The following is a 15,099-nucleotide window of genomic DNA, read 5'->3' as shown; positions in this document are numbered from 1 at the left end:
GCAGAGATGGCCATAGACACAAGCTTTAGGAATACAGTTACTCCGAGGATTGAAAACAGATGGGTGACGGTGAGAGGGGCTGGGAGGAAGCAGTCCGTGCAGGGATCCCCGGTGGTCGTTCCCCTTAGCAACAAGTATTCCGCTTTGGATACGGTTGAGGGGGATGACATACCAGTGGGGAGCCGCAGTGAGAGGATCTCCAGCACTGTGTCCGTCTCTGTGGCTCGGGAGGGAAAGGGGGAGAGCGGGAGGGCGATAGTTATTGGGGACTCGTTAGTTAGAGGGATAGATAGGAGGTTCTGTGGCAGCAAAAGAGACTCACGGATGGTATGTTGCCTACCGGATGCCAAGGTCCGTGATGTCTCAGACCGTGTTTTCCAGATTCTGAAGGGGGAGGGGAAACAGTCACAAGTCGTGGTGCACATTGGTACCAATGACATAGGTAAGAGAAGGGACGGGGATTTAAAGCAGGAATTTCTGGAGCTGGGCTGGAAGCTGAGAGCCAAGACGAAACATGTGGTCATTTCTGGTACGTTGCCGGTACCACGTGATAGCGAGTTGAGGAACAGGGAGAGAGTGCAGTTAAATATGTGGTTGCAGGGATGGTGTAGGAGGGAGGGTTTCAGATACGTGGATAATTGGAACACGTTCTGGGGAAGGTGGGACCTGTACAAACAGGACGGGGTGCACCTGAACCAGAGGGGCACCAATATCCTCGGAGGGAAATTTGTTACGGCTCTTCAGGGGGGTTTAAACTAATTTGTCAGGGGAGTGGGAAAGGGAGTTGTAGTCCAGAAGTCAGTGAGGGTGGTGAGGTATTGGGGAAGGTATCAGGGTCAAGGGTGGGTACTGGTAGACAGGAAGGTGGGTTGAAGTGTGTCTACTTCAATGCAAGGAGCATCCGGAACAAGGTAGATGAACTTGGGGCGTGGATTGGTACTTGGGACTACGATGTTGTGGCCATTACGGAGACGTGGGTAGAACAAGGACAGGAATGGTTGTTGGACGTTCCGGGGTATAGATGTTTCACTAAGTGTAGGGAAGCTGGTAAAAGAGGTGGAGGAGTGGCATTGTTAATCAAGGATAGTTTAACGGCTGCGGAAAGGCACTTCGTGGGGGATCTGCACACTGAGGTAATATGGGCTGAAGTTAGAAATAGGAAAGGAGCGGTCACGTTGCTAGGAGTTTACTATAGGCCCCCAAATAGTAATAGAGATGTGGAGGAAGAAATTGCTAAGCAGATTATGGATATGTGTGGGGGTCACAGGGTAGTTGTCATGGGGGACTTTAACTTTCCAAATATTGATTGGAACCTTTGTAGGTCAAATAGTTTGGATGGGGCAGTTTTTGTGCAGTGTGTGCGGGAGGGTTTCCTGACACAATATGTGGATGGGCCGACTAGAGGTGAGGCCACATTGGATTTGGTACTGGGAAATGAACCGGGCCAAGTGTTAGATTTGGTTGTGGGAGAGCAATTTGGAGATAGTGACCACAATTCGGTGTCTTTTGTTATTGCAATGGAGAGGGATAGGGCCGTACGGCAGGGCAAGGTTTACAATTGGGGGAGGGGTAATTATGATGCGATTAGGCAAGAATTAGGGGGCATAAGTTGGGAACAGAAACTGTCAGAGAAAGGAACTAATGAAAAGTGGAATTTTTTCAAGGAACAAATACTGGATGTCCTTGATAGGTATGTTCCTGTCAGGCAGGGAGGAAATGGCCGAGTGAGGGAACCATGGTTCACAAAAGAGGTGGAATGTCTTGTGAAAAGGAAGAGGGAAGCTTATGTAGGGATGAGGAAACAAGGTTCAGATGGCTTGATTGAGGGTTACAAGTTAGCAAGGAATGAGCTGAAAAAGGGGCTTAGGAGAGCTAGGAGGGGACATGAGAAGTCCTTGGCGGGTCGGATCAAGGAAAACCCCAAGGCTTTTTACTCTTATGTGAGGAATAAAAGAATGACCAGGGTGAGGTTAGGGCCGGTCAAGGACAGTAGTGGGAACTTGTGTATGGAGTCAGTAGAGATAGGCGAGGTGATGAATGAATACTTTTCTTCAGTGTTCACCAAGGAGAGGGGCCATGTTTTTGAGGAAGAGAAGGTGTTACAGGCTAATAGGCTGGAGGAAATAGATGTTCGGAGGGAGGATGTCTTGGCAGTTTTGAATAAACTGAAGGTCGATAAGTCCCCTGGGCCTGATGAAATGTATCCTAGGATTCTTTGGGAGGCAAGGGATGAGATTGCAGAGCCTTTGGCGTTGATCTTTGGGTCCTCGCTGTCCACGGGGATGGTGCCAGAGGACTGGAGAATGGCGAATGTCGTTCCTCTGTTTAAGAAAGGGAATAGAAATGACCCTGGTAATTATAGACCGGTTAGTCTTACTTCGGTGGTTGGTAAATTGATGGAAAGGGTCCTTAGGGATGGGATTTACGACCATTTAGAAAGATGCGGATTAATCCGAGATAGTCAGCACGGATTCGTGAAGGGCAAGTCGTGCCTCACAAATTTGATAGAATTTTTTGAGGAGGTAACTAAGTGTGTTGATGAAGGTAGGGCAGTTGATGTCATATACATGGATTTTAGTAAGGCGTTTGATAAGGTCCCCCATGGTCGGCTTATGATGAAAGTGAGGAGGTGTGGGATAGAGGGAAAGTTGGCCGATTGGATAGGTAACTGGCTGTCTGACCGAAGACAGAGGGTGGTGGTGGATGGAAAATTTTCGGATTGGAGGCAGGTTGCTAGCGGTGTGCCGCAGGGATCAGTGCTTGGTCCTCTGCTCTTTGTGATTTTTATTAATGACTTAGAGGAGGGGGCTGAAGGGTGGATCAGTAAATTTGCTGATGACACCAAGATTGGTGGAGTAGTGGATGAGGTGGAGGGCTGTTGTAGGCTGCAAAGAGACATAGATAGGATGCAAAGCTGGGCTGAAAAATGGCAAATGGAGTTTAACCCTGATAAATGTGAGGTGATTCATTTTGGTAGGACAAATTTAAATGTGGATTACAGGGTCAAAGGTAGGGTTCTGAAGACTGTGGAGGAACAGAGAGATCTTGGGGTCCATATCCACAGATCTCTAAAGGTTGCCAGTCAAGTGGATAGAGCTGTGAAGAAGGCCTATAGTGTGTTAGCTTTTATTAACAGGGGGTTGGAGTTTAAGAGCCGTGGGGTTATGCTGCAACTGTACAGGACCTTGGTGAGACCACATTTGGAATATTGTGTGCAGTTCTGGTCACCTTACTATAGGAAGGATGTGGAAGCGCTGGAAGGAGTGCAGAGGAGATTTACCAGGATGCTGCCTGGTTTGGAGGGTAGGTCATATGAGGAAAGGTTGAGGGAGCTAGGGCTGTTCTCTCTGGAGCGGAGGAGGCTGAGGGGAGACTTAATAGAGGTGTATAAAATGATGAAGGGGATAGATAGAGTGAACGTTCAAAGACTATTTCCTCGGGTGGATGGAGCTATTACAAGGGGGCATAACTATAGGGTTCGTGGTGGGAGATACAGGACGGATATCAGAGGTAGGTTCTTTACGCAGAGAGTGGTTGGGGTGTGGAATGGACTGCCTGCAGTGATAGTGGAGTCAGACACTTTAGAAACATTTAAGCGGTTATTGGATAGGCACATGGAGCACACCAGGATGATAGGGAGTGGGATAGCTTGATCTTGGTTTCAGATAAAGCTCGGCACAACATCGTGGGCCGAAGGGCCTGTTCTGTGCTGTACTGTTCTATGTTCTATGTTCTAACCCAGCAACTACCTGCTGGTTTCTCATGGTGGCTTAAATGTTAATGGTACAATGGACAGTGTCAAAACAAAAACATCATGACAGGTGCCAGAATATCGAGTATTGACCGACATGATCCACTGGGTGGGATCACATGCCAACTAGACATAGAGGGAATGGAACATCTTCTGATTGTGGTACATCTCTGAATTTACATCCAGCACCCATAGAGGAATATGTGTGCAGTCAGGAATAAAGAAGTGTATATCTCTCTGGCAACAGGAAATGACAGGCATTCCATTCTTCTTGCATACAGAGTGTCAGCAACTATACAACAATGGTCAAGTGCGCGATATTGGCGATGTTGGCTGGAATTCTCCAATGTCATACGCCCTATCAACACTGCCAGGGTGAATGGAAAATGTGGCACTCAGCCAAATCTCCACTCACAGCAGCGGGGCCAGAGAATCCCAGCCGACAGCTGCTCCAGCCTGGAAGGAGCCTGACATGGCCACAGATACCTTTGCAGTCACTGGCATTGCTATCCTTGCCCTGTTCTGAGGCTTCCTGTAACAGATGGCAGATCTCAGTGAATGCCTCCTTGATGATGATGCTGCTTGCTGAGGGCGAGACAGGAGAATTTCTCCTTGAAGATCTTGGAAAAATATGACGTCCTGCTGAGAGCCCTTCTCGTCTAATCCCTCTCCTTCTTCAAGCAGCTTGTCCTCCTCTATTCATTCTCCTTGTTATGCTGCTGGCCAATTGTCATAGAATCATTGAGGTGCTCAGCACAGAAAGTGCCCTTTGGCCCATCGCGACTGCGCCGGTCAGGAACAAACTACATAACTATTCAAATTCCATTTTCCATATGGTCCATAGCTTGTATGTCTTGGCATTGAAAGTGCTCATCTAAATACTTCTTAAATGTTATCTCTGCCTCCACCACCCTTCCAGGCAGTGAGTTCCAGACTCCTAAAACCCCCTGGTGAAAAGGTTTTTCCTCAAATCCCCTCTAAACGTCCTGCCCCTTACCTTAAATCTATGCAGCCTGGTCATTGATCTCTCCACCAAGGAGAAACGTTTCTTCTATCTATGCCCCTCATAATTTTATATGTCCTCCCTTAGCCTCCTCTGCTCCAATAAAACAACCCCTGTCTATCCAATCTCTTCTCGTAACTAAAACTCTCCAACCTAGGCAACATCCTGGTAAATCTCCTCTGCACCCTTTCCAGTGCTATCACATCCCTCCTATAATGTGGATTCCAGAACTGCACACATTACTCTAGCTGTGGCCTAACCAACATTTTATAGAGTTCCAGCATAACCTTCCTGCTTGTAAACTCTATGCCTTGGCTAATAAAGGCCTTCTTAACCACTTTATTCCCTTGCCTTGTTTATCCTGCCCAAGTTCATCACCTCACACTTATCTGGATTGAATTCCATTTGCCACTGATCAGCCCATCTGACCAGTCTATCTATATCCTCCTGTAATCAAAGTCTATGCTCCTCACCATTTACCATCCCATCAATTTTCATATCTGCAAACTTACTCCTATATTCAAGTCTAAATCATTTTTATAAACCATAAACAGCAAGGGCCCCAACACTGATCCCTGCAGGACCCCACTGGACACAAGATTCCAGTCAGAAAAACACCCCTCGACCATCACCCTCTGCTTCTCATCACTCAGCCAATTCTGGATCCAATTTTCCTTGGTTCCCTTGGGTTCCTACCTTTTGTTATAATCCAGGTCAGAAACTCCAAGGTTTTTATGAAGTCAGCCAAGATCATAAGTTGTACTTTGAATTTGGCACAGGTAAGCATAAGATATTTCACTCTAGGTATGATTCAAGTGACCCACTAGGGAGCTTTTATCAAACAAAATTTATTTAAAAGCACAATTAACATATAATAAGACAATTAGCAATAACTTTTACCAATTACAAACAAGAAAAATACAACCATGATATTGTAAAAACCTTAACAGCTAAATATACTGCTCTCACCAAACATCCCTACACACATACTGTTCAAGGATTAGAACAGAAAACAAGTCTCTTGCAGCTTTGCAACACCTGCTGTAAATTTGGATATGGAATTGAAATGCTGAGGCTTTCCGGCCCTGGAACTTTCAGCACACCTCAAGAGACAGAGACAGCACTTGCCTCTAGTTTCTAAGGAGCTAGCCACTGACAGCAGACTTTCCAATACCAGGGAGAGAGACAAAAACACTGGTTCCAGCTTGCAGTCCAAAAACCTTTTAAAAACTGCCCCAAAGTACCACCTGACCTGTCAATCATTCCTCCCTCAACAATTCAAGTTAAAAGTTAAAGTTTATTTATTAGTCACAAGTAGGCTTACATTAACACTGCAATGAAGTTACTGTGAAGGGTCTTAAAACTCAAGGACACTGTATTAGTCCAAATTAAAAATAAACATTGCTTCAATTATCCTGCTTCAGCAACCATAAAAGATACCGGTACAGACAGCATGGTGCCAAATCAAAAGGCCAGGCCTGCTTAAAAAACTGCAGAGAACATGATTAAAATACATTTCTTAAAGGTACAGTATCATCATACTTTGCTGTCATTCCCCCATGAGGGACTTTGTCAAAAGCCTTGCTGAAGTCCAAGAAGACAATGTCAAATAATTTGATTTGATTTGATTTGATTTATTATTGTCACATGTATTAACATACAGTGAAAGTATTGTTTCTTGCACGCTATACAGACAAAGCAAACCGTTCATAGAGAAGGAAATGAGAGAGTGCAGAATGTAGTGTTACAGTCATAGCTAGGGTGTAGAGAAAGATCAACTTAATGCAAGGTAAGTCCATTCAAAAGTCTGACAGCAGCAGGGAAGAAGCTGTTATTGAGTCGGGTGGTATGTGACCTTAGACTTTTGTATCTTTTTCCTGACGGAAGAAGGTGGAAGAGGGAATGTCCGGGGTGCGTGGGATGCTTAATTATGTTGGCTGCTTTGCTGAGGCAGTGGGAAGTGTAGACAGAGTCATAGAGTTATAGAATCATAGAATCCTTACAGTACAGAAGGAAGCCATTGGGTCTATCGAGTCTGTACCGACCACAATCCCACCCACATCCTATCCCCTTAACTCCACATATTTACCCTGCTAATCCCCCTGACACTAAGTGGCAATTTTAGCATGGCCAATCAACCTAACCTGCACATCTTTGGACTGTGGGAGAAAACCGGAGCACCCGGAGGAAACCCACACAAACATGGGGAGAATGCGCAAGCTCCACACAAACAGTGACCCAAGCCAGCAATCGAACCTGGGTTTCTGGCGCTGTGAGGCAGCAGTGCTAACCACTGTGCCACCATACTGCCCCAACCACTGTGCCACCATGCCGCCCTAACAACTGTGCCACCGAGCCGCCCTTGGATGGGAGGCTGGTTTGCATGATGAATTGGTTTACATTCATGACCTTTTGTAGTTCCTTGTGGTCTTGGGCAGAGCAGGAGCCATACCAAGCTGTGATACAACCAGAAAAAATGCTTTCTATGGTGCATCTGTAAAGGTTTGGGAGAGTCGTAGCTGACATGCCAAATTTCCTTAGTCTTCTGAGAAAGTAGAGGCGTTGGTGGGCTTTCTTAACCATAGTGTCGGCATGGAGGGACCAGGACAGGTTGTTGGTGATCTGGACACCTAAAAACCTGAAGCTCTCGACCCTTTCTACTTCATCCCCATTGATGTAGACAGAGGCATGTTCTCCTTTATGCTTCCTGAAGTCGATGACAATCTCCTTCGTTTTGTTGACATTGAGGGAGAGATATTGTCGCTGCACCAGTTCATCAGATTCTCTATCTCATTCCTGTATTCTGTCTCATCATTGGTTGAGATCCGACCCACTACGGTGCTGTCATCAGCAAACTTGAAAATCGAATTGGAGGGGAATTTGGCCACACAGTCATAGGTGCATAAAGAGTATTGCCCTTGTCGACACAGCTGGAATCTTTTTGAAAAATTCAATCAAGTTGGTCAGACATGATTACCCATTAACAAAACCATGCTGACTGCTTTTGATTAATCCCCACCTCTCCAAATGCAGATTAATTCTGTTTCTCAGAATTGCTTCCAATATTTTCTCTGCCACTAAGGTTGGACTGACTGGCCTGTAGTTTCCTGGTTTATGTTTTCCTCCCTTCTTCAATATCAGTACCACATTGGCTGTCCTTCAGTCCTTTGGCACCTCTCCTGTGGCAGAGAGGAATGGAAAATTATTACCAGCACTCCTGCTAATTCCTCCTTTGCCTCACTCAACAGCCTGGGATACATTCCATCTGGGCCTGGAGATTTATCTACTTTTAAGGCTACCAGACCACTCAGAATCCCCTCTCCAACTATGATAATTTCTTTTATTGTATCACAGTCCTTCTCCCTGATTTCTATACCCACATCATCCTTGTCCCTAGTGAACATCAACACAAAGTATTAATTTAGAACCCTACCTACATGATCTGGCTTTACACACAAATTACCACGGTGGTCCTTAATGGGCCCTACTCTTTCCTTACTTATCTAAATGTACTGTAAAACAACTTAGGATATTCCATTATTTTATCTGCCATATCCTTTCATGTCCCCTTTTAGCTCTCCTAATTTCCTTTTTAAGTTCCCTATTGCACATTCTAACTCGTCCAGGGCTTCTGCTGTTTTGAGCCCTCGATATCTCCCATTAGCCTCCCTTTTTCTCTTTATTCAATGCTGTATATCCTTTGATATCCAGGGTTCACTGGATTTGTCGGTCCCACCCTTTTCCTTTATTGGAACATGTTAGCCCTGTACTCTCCTTATTTCCTTTTTGAATGCCTCCCACCGTTCTGTCACAGATTTACCTAAAGGTGTCTGCTCCCAGTCCACTCTGGCCAAATCACATCTGATCTTATTGAAATTGGCCTTACCCAGCTTAGAACTTTGATTTCAGGCCCATCCTGGTCCTTTTCCATCACAATCTTGAATTTAATGGAGTCATGATTGCTCCCCAATTGATACTTCAATCACTTGCCCGGCTTTCTTACCTAAAATTAAGTCCAGGACCACCTCTTGTCTTGTAGGACCTTCTACGTCCTGGCTTAAAAAGTTGTCCTGGGTGCATTTTAAGAATTCTGCTCCCTCTAAACCTTTCACACTATGACTACCCCAGTTAATGTTGGGGAAGTTGAAAACTGCTACTATCACTATCCTATTTCTTTAACACTTCTCTGAAATTTGCCTAAATATCTGCTCTTCTACTATTAGGCGGCCTATAGAACACTTCTAACAATGTGATTGCTGTTTTTTGGTTTTTAAGTTCTCCCCATATGGTTTCATTTGAAGAGCCTTCTCAGATGTTGTCCCTCCTTACTGCTGTAATTATACCCTGTTCAAAATTGTGACACCCCTCCTTGTTTACCTCTTTCCCAGTCATATCTGAAGATCCTATATCCTGGAATATTGAGCTGCCAATCCTGCCTCTCTCTCAACCGTGTTTCAGTGACAGCAATGACATCGTACCCCCATGTTTTAATTTGTGTCCTCAACTCATCTGCCTTGTTCATCAGACTCCTTGCATTAAAATAAATCCAATCTTGCCTTGTACCTGAACTGGCTGTAACTTCTATGCCTTCCTGACTCACTTGCAGTCTCTTCTAATTTTGGCTGTGCATCTCCCCTTACTGAATCTTCACTCCGGATCCCACCACCCCTGCCATGTTAGTTTAAACCCTCCTCAACAGCACGAGAAAACCTCCCCAAAGGATGCTCCTCCCATTTCAGTTCAGGTGCAATCTGTTCACCTTGTTCAGGTCCCCAAAAATGTGGAATCTAAAGCCCTCCCACACCATCTCTCCAGCTACGCATTCATCTGGACTAACCTTCTATTTCTATATTCACTAGCGTATGGCATTGTTCGTAATCCAGAAATAATTTCCTTCTGGTCCTGTTTTTTAATCTGCTTCCTGGCTCCCTAAATTCTGCTTGCAGAACCTCATCCCATTGTCTACCTGTATGTACCACAATCTCTGTCTGTTTGCCCTCCCCCTTTGGAATGCCCTGCAGCCATTCAATGAATTCCCTGACCCTGGCAGCAGGGAGGCAATATGGTGTATCCTGGAGTCTCTTTTGCAGCTGGAGAAATGTCTGTCTGTTCCCCTTATAATTGAATCCCCTACAACTATAGCCCTGCCATTATTCCTCCTCCCTTCTTGTACAGCAGATCCACCTATGGTGTCATGAAGTTGGCTGCCACTGCTCTCCCATGCGCAGTCATCTCCCCCAATCATATCTAAAACAGTATGTCTGTTAAAAAGGGGGATGGCCACTGGGAACTCCTGCCTTCCTCTACTCTGCTTGGTGGTCACCCATGCCCTTTTTGTCTGTTCAGTCTTTACCTGCGGTGTGACCACCTCACTGAACACGCTATCCACGACTTGCTCAGCATCACGGATGATCCACAGTGAATCCACTCTCAACTCCAACTATGAAATGTGGTTAGCCAGTAGCTTCAGTTGGACACACTTCCTGCACACATGGTCACCAGGGACAAATGAGATTTCCATGATTTGCCACATAGCACAGGAGGAGTATATCATGGGTGTGAGTCTCCTGCCATGACTACCCTTATGCCCCTTACTTACTCTCTTTTTTAACAAAATAATAATGCTTATATAAGAATGCTTTACTTCCCTTACCGTACTTTGCTTTCATATATTACTTTATTATAATGACCTTTATTTTGACTTAGAGGGATGGAATCTATTGCATCCATGACTGGGAGCAAGTGATCTGAGCAGAGCCCTTGAAATGAAAACCAAAACCTTCACTATGAGCCACCATCTCCCTGCAGATCTCAGCAACTTTAAGTAGCAGTATAAACTTCCAATACTTCTATAAATTCAGTAGAAATCAGTCAGCGTCTATCCTGAAAATGGTTGTGATCCCGATAAGCAGTGTTGATAGGGGGAGTTTTTCTTGCTGCTGAATGAAATATTACACAATGATTGACGTCAGGATCTGCCTGCTCTGCATTCACCTAGTGCATGTCACTACGATCCATGCTAGAAGGGAACAGACACTATTTTTGATCTAAAATGCAAACACAGTTTGTGGTCTATCTATTCTACCAATTCCTTTCCAAATAAAAATTAAAAGCCTCAATAAAGATCACTCCTTAATCTTCCATTTTCCAGAGAATACTAGTTTTAGTAATTTTCCCTCAGATTCCAATCCTTGGAGGCTTAATAAAATTCTGGGGAACCTGCAATGCACTTCTTCCATGGTCAATACAGAATTTCTAAAGTAGATGCTGAGAAGTTATTCCCTCTTGTGGGAGAGTCTAGGACCAGAGGGCATAAACTCAGACTAAGGTGTCTCCCATTTAAGACAGAGATGAGGAGGAATTTCTTCTCTCAGAGGGTAGTGAATCTGTGGAATTCATTACAACAGAGGGTGTAGAGGCTGGTTCTTTAAGTATGTTCAAGGCTGAGATAGACAGATTTTTAATCAGTAAGGGAATGAAGGGTTATGGAGATAAGGGAGGAAAGTGGAGTTGAGGATTATATCAGATCAGTCATGATCTCATTGAATGACAGAGCAGACTCAATGGGCTGAATGGCCTATTTCTGTTCCTATGTCTTATAGTCTTAAGGAACTGAACTCAATCCAGAGAATACTAGTTTTAGTAACTTGCCTTCAGATTCCAATCCTTGGAGCTTCAGTAAAATTCCAGGGTAACTGCACTGCACTTCTCCCATGCCCAATACATAGAACGGGATTTTCCGGCCACGCTCACCCCAAAACTGGAAAATCCTGCTACAATTTCCATGGCAGGTGGGATGGGAAAACTCCCCCTATAATTTCTAAAGTAGATGCAGAGAGGTTTCTTTTCTTGTGGGAGATTCGATGGGCTGCATGTCCTACTTCTGTTCCTACATCCTACGGTCTAAGGAACTGAACTTAATACTCCAGATATGGTCTATCCAGGTCTTTGTATAAGTCTGACTAAACATCCTTCCGTATATCTTCTGGTCCTCTAGTTAAAAATGCTAACTTTTCATTAAACGTTTTCAATTTTTTCTGTCCCTGACATTTAGTGATCTATGTAACTGGATCCCTTTGGACCTCCCCTGCTAGTCTGGCTTCATAATATACTTTGGGGATCTGCTACACTATGTCATCAGCACACCCTCCAGTGCAACCTTCTGGGAGGCAATGTACTGATTAGCTGCCTCTGCGCGCAGTGTCATGAACTGCCTACCCAATCAGGGGGCCTACACTGATGTCACGCTGCAGTCCCACTGGGAGACGTGGCTGCTGCCAGTCTGGCAGGTGTGCGCGAGGGCATCTCTACGTGGAGGCACCCTTGACTGCATGGATACGAGTAATAAAAGGCTTGAAGATGGTAGGGATGTTGGGATGGAGGGATACCCCTCCGCAGGCATATTCAAAGAAAGAACAATACAGCACAAGGACAGAGTTGTGGCCTACTATTCCCATAGCCCATCACTGGGGCACGAAGCCTCTGGTTCCAATGGCCCCCTGGCCTGCAGCTGGGAAGTCACTTTGATTAAACCAGCTACCTCCACACATGGCAGATGAAGGGGCAGGTGAGGGTTCCTCTAACATTGGTAAATACTGGTGCAAGTACAAAATGTTGCCAGATTGGGTTCTTAATTAGAATAATTGGCTGCCCACCTCCATGGAGCAGCCAGCCAACCCAGTTCCCAGCCTAACCCTGGAAAAATCCTCCAGAATCAGGAATGCCTTGGGAAACCATTCCTAACCAACTCTATTTTCCTGGCACCTCCCCAGCCCCGAACCCCGCATTAAACCCCCAATCCTATCTCCATGCGGTCAAGAAATTCCAGCCCAGTGCATTAATTTCACCCTACTTACATGCAGCCCAGTGCATTAATTTCACCCTACTTACATGCAAACATATGACCAAATTAATTAGGAGCAGGAGTAGGCCACTCAGCCCCTCAAGTCTGCCCCGCCATTCAATAAGATCATGGCTGATCTACTTATAATTTCAACCTCATATTCCTGCCTATCCTCGTTAACTTTTCACCCCCTTGTTAATCATAAATCTATCTAGCTCTACCTTACAAATATTCAAAGGTTCTGCTTCCACTGCCTTTTGAGGAAGAGAATTCCAGAGATTCATGACCCTCTGAGAGAAATAAAAATCATCTCATCTCTGTCTTAAATGAGAGTCACATTATTTTAAAAAAGTGACCCCTAGTTTTAGATTCTCGTACAAGAGGAAACACCCTCTCCACCTTCACCCTGTCAATATCCCTCAGAATTTTAAAAAACTCGATCAAATCACCTCTTATCCTTTTAAGGGCAAATGGATACAAACTTAACCTCGTCAACCTTCCCTCATAAGACAACCTGCCCATTCCTGATATTAATGTGGTAAACCGCTGAACTGCTTCTAACGCATTTACCTTCAAAAAGGAAACCAATACTGTACATGATATGCCAGATGTGGTGTTCCCTGTGCCCTGTACAACTGAAGCATAACTTCCCTACCTTTTGTATTCAATTACTCTCATAATAAACAGTAACATTCTATTAGCTTTCCTAAATATTTGCCGTACGTGTATACTGGCCTTTTACTACCACAGGGTGGCACAGTGGTTAGCACTGCTGCCTCACAGCGCCAAGATCCCAGGTTCGATTCCCAGCTTGGGTCACTGTCTGTGCGGAGTCTGCACGCTCTCCCTGTGTCTGCGTGGGTTTCCTCCGGGTGCTCCGGTTGCCTTCCACAGTCCGAAAGATGTGCTGGTTAGGTGCATTGGCCATGCTAAATTCTCCCTCAGTGTACCCGAACAGGCACCGGAGTGTGGCGACTCGGGGATTTTCACAGTAACTTCATTGCAGCGTTAAAAATTAAAGTTTATTTATTAGTCACAAGTAAGGCTTACATTAACACTGCAATGAAGTTATTGTGAAATTCCCCTAGTCACCACACTCTGGCGCCTGTTCAGGTCAATGCACCTAACCAGCATGTCTTTCAAACTGTGAGAGGACACTGGAGCACCCAGAGGAAACGTGCAGACACGGGGAGAACATGCAAACTCCACACAGACAGTGCCCCAAGCCAGGAATCAAACCCAGGTCCCTGGCACTGTGAGGCAGCAGTGCTAACCACTGTGCCACCCCACGTAATGTAAGCCTACTTGTGACACTAATAAATAACTTAAACTAGAAAGAGTGCAGAAAAGATTTACTAGGATGTTACCGGGATTTGATTGTTTGAGTTATAAGGAGAGGCTGGATAGACTGGGACTTTTTTCTCTGGAGCGTAGAAGGCTGAGGGGTGATCTTATAGAGGTCTATAAAATAATGAGGGGCATAGATTAGCTAGACAGTCAATATCTTTTCCCAAAGGAGGAGAGTCTAAAACTAGAGGGCATAGGTTTAAGGTGAGAGGGGAGAGATACAAAAGTATCCAGAGAGGCAATTTTTTCACGCAGAGGGTGGTGAGTGTCTGGAATGAGCTGCCAGAGGTAGTAGTAGAGGCGGATACAATTTTGTCTTTTAAAAAGCGTTTAGACAGTTACATGGGTAAGATTGGTACAGAGGGATATGGGCCAAATGCGGGCAATTGGGACTGGCTTCGGGATTTAAAGAAAGGGCGGCATGGACAAGTTGGGCTGAAGGGACTGTTCCCATGCTGTAAACCTCTATGACTCTTGAAAATTTAAAACTTGTGGTTCATGCACAGACACCCAGATCCCACTGCACCTACTTCTGAACTGTTTGATTAATTGAGTGCCCTATTAGATATAAATCACCTTGGGTCATTCAACAGTTCTGAAAGGCACCATAATCTCTGCCTTTTATAACCCCATCTCTCTCATCTACCATTGAAAATAAATACAGCTTCTGATATTGCTAGCCATTATCTTAAACCTGTAGCCTTATAAGATTTTTCCTTGAAACTATCCTTCCAACTATCCCCTTGGAACTATCCCCTTTGGGGCAGCATGGTGGCACAGTGGTTAGCACTGTTGCCTCACAGCGCCAGGGACCCGGGTTCAATTCCAACTGCTGTGCGGAGTTTGCACATTCTCCCCGTGTCTGCGTGGGTTTCCTCCGGGTGCTCCGGTTTCCTCCCACACTCCAAAGATGTGCGGGTTAGGTGGTTTGGCCATACTAAATTGACCCTAGTGTCAGGGGATTAACAGGGTAAACATGGGGTTATGGGAATAGGGCCTGGGTGGAATTTTGGTCGGTGCAGACTCGATGGGCTGAATGACCTCCTTCTGCACTGTGGGGATTCTATGATTCAATACATTACTTTATTATTTTCCCACTAATGACGTCCTTACTGTCTCTTCACCTAAGCAATCAACCTATCCTTGAAGTAATGT

The sequence above is a fragment of the Mustelus asterias genome, chromosome 5 (assembly GCF_964213995.1).
Source record: "Mustelus asterias chromosome 5, sMusAst1.hap1.1, whole genome shotgun sequence".
Taxonomy (NCBI): Eukaryota; Metazoa; Chordata; class Chondrichthyes; order Carcharhiniformes; family Triakidae; genus Mustelus; species Mustelus asterias.
This window is presented reverse-complemented; position numbering follows the sequence as displayed.